General features: G+C 77.6%; 1 non-coding gene across 1 annotated transcript; it reads right to left on the bottom strand.

The window, feature by feature from the left end:
* Positions 1–1,001: 1,001 nt before the first annotated feature.
* LOC137218067 (5.8S ribosomal RNA) lies at positions 1,002–1,154 on the bottom strand. The gene has a single exon (XR_010940430.1). It is a non-coding gene; the product is annotated as a 5.8S ribosomal RNA (ribosomal RNA).
* Between the last annotated feature and the right edge of the window lie 1,346 nt (positions 1,155–2,500).

Raw genomic sequence — 2,500 nt, 5'->3', positions numbered from 1 at the left:
GGGTGGGGGGACGGGAGAGGACGACGAGGAGGACGAGGAGGAGGAGGAGCGGGAGCAGCGGACGGGAGAGGGCGGCGGGCGGCGCGGAAGGCAAGGCGGTGGGGAGAAAACCCGGCGGTCGCCCCCCGACCGCCGGGCCCTCCTCCCACGCCTCCTTCCGCGACCGACCGAACCGACCGACTCCCAACCCTCTCTCGCTCTCCCCTCTCTCTCCCCCCGTCTCCGTTCTCCGCCTCTCCACCCCTCACGCCGCCGACGCCACACAGCCTCCACGCAGCCGCCAGACGGCCCCGCCACGACGAGCGACGGACGGACGACGCCGTGCGCCCCCGCCCACCACCGACAGGCGCCCACCGCCGGCCGGCTCGGGGAGCGTGCACGAAGCGCCGAGCGGCGCGGCCGCAGCCCGGGGGAAAGCGCGCGGCGGCAGGCGACGCCGCGGCGTCCCGCGGGTCGCCGCCGGGGCACGCATCCCCGGGGCGCGGCCGCGCACGCACGACTCGGCCTCGGCCCGAGACGCCCGCCCCGACACGGCGAGGCGAGGCGGCGGGGGCGGGCACGGATCCCGGACGCGCGGGTCGGGGCCCCGCGGAGGAGGCGGGCCGGACCTCGCCGGGACGCCGCCGGGGGCGGGCGGCGTACGACGGCGGAACGGACGCGGCCCAACCACCACCGCCGGCCCCGGCCGCGAGGGCGCGGGACCGTCCCCGCCCACCGACACCCCGGGGGTAGCGCCCAGAGACCGCTTGCGGCGCGAGGGCGCTTCCCGAAGGGGGACCGACCGCGGAGGCCACGCGGCCAGGGCCTCGTCGCGAGCTCTCTCTCTCTCCCCTTCTCTTCCCGCTCGCGGGCAGCGCGCCCCCGTGGACGGGGGGCGCCGCGTCTGCACTTAGGGGGACGGAGGGCCCCGGCGGCCCTGCGAGCAAACCCCCAGCCGCGCCACCCCCGGGAAGGCGCGCGCGCGCGCACGCACACCCCGGGGGGGGCGATTGATCGTCAAGCGACGCTCAGACAGGCGTAGCCCCGGGAGGAACCCGGGGCCGCAAGTGCGTTCGAAGTGTCGATGATCAATGTGTCCTGCAATTCACATTAATTCTCGCAGCTAGCTGCGTTCTTCATCGACGCACGAGCCGAGTGATCCACCGCTAAGAGTCGTACGAGTTTTGGTTTCTCTGGGTTTCGGCGGGGGGGGTCCCCGCCGGTGGCACGGCACCTTCCCCCGGAGGGGCTGCCTCTGGCCGGCCAAGTCAGACAGAAAACAAGCAGACCGGAGGGGGCCGGAGGGTTTCACCACGGGGCGCCCGGCACCGACCCCGCGGGCGGGGCGGGCTCGGACACCCCACAGGCGCCCGGGGGGTTCCCACCTGCCCCCCCCAACCCGACCGTGCGCGCAACACACACACACAGGGGACGCGGGGCGCGCAGGCGCGCGGCGCACGGCCCCGGCCCGCACCACGGCCGCCGGGTAGCCCCCTCCCGACGGCCGCGGCGGGGTGGACCGGCGGCGCCGCGGCAGCGCGGCGCCCCGGCCCCGTGTGCGGTGAGGTGCCGGTGGGGGGGGGTGAAGCGGAGCCTGGGGGAGAAGGGAGGGGCCTCCCGACTCCCCGCGGGCCCGACCGCCCCGACCCCAAGGCGGACGGGCGACCCCCCATGGGTCTTTAAACCTCCGCGCCGGGACGCGCTAGGTACCTGGAGAGGGGGGAGGCGGGCGAGGCGTGGGGGGTGGGGCTGGGCGCGGGGCGCCCCCACGCTCACCGCCGCCCCGACACCGACCGACACGCTTCTCCGCCCGCGGCCGCCCGCAACACGCGGGGGCCTCGGCGCTACCGGCCCGTGACGCGGGACCCCGGCCGGGGATCCGGGCCGACCGCCACACGAGACACCACGGCCACCGCCCGACGACGCCCCCACACCCGTGTCCCCGAAACCGGGCGGAGACCTTCCCCACGCTCGCGCCCGGACGCGGCCCTCTCTGCTCCTGAACCCCAAACCCCCGGCCCCCGTGGCCCTAGCCCGGCCCGCGCCCGCGTTCCCGGGGCACCCCTTGTCGCCACCGAGGGCGTAAGGGGAGCTTCGACGGGAAGCGGGTGGCGAGCGCGGGCAGGGGGCGCACGGGGAGGGAGGGCGCGAAAGAGAGAGAGAGAGCGAGAGAGAGCCGGACGGACGACGGAGGGAGGCGAGGTCCCGGGGCTCGGGACACAGGTAAAGAGGCGCCCGCCGAGGGGGCGGAGGGCACGGAGCGGAGGACCGACGACCGACCGGCGGGGAACCGGCCCAGGGCCGGCGGCGGGAAGGCGACGGGCGGGCAGGCGGGCGGGCGGCCCCCCCAGGGGGAGCCGCCACCGCCACGCCACCGCCGCGCCACCCACCCCGAGACGCACCGGAGGCTCCGCGCGGGGTGTGGGGCGGTCGCGAACGGGGTTGGGCGTGACCGGCACCGGGGACGGAGGCACGCGTGGGAGGCCGGGCCCGGCCAAACCCCGGACCCCTCCTCCTCCTC

The sequence above is a fragment of the Pseudorca crassidens genome, unplaced genomic scaffold (genome assembly GCF_039906515.1).
Source record: "Pseudorca crassidens isolate mPseCra1 unplaced genomic scaffold, mPseCra1.hap1 Scaffold_138, whole genome shotgun sequence".
NCBI lineage: Eukaryota > Metazoa > Chordata > Mammalia > Artiodactyla > Delphinidae > Pseudorca > Pseudorca crassidens.
This window is presented reverse-complemented; position numbering and strand designations above follow the sequence as displayed.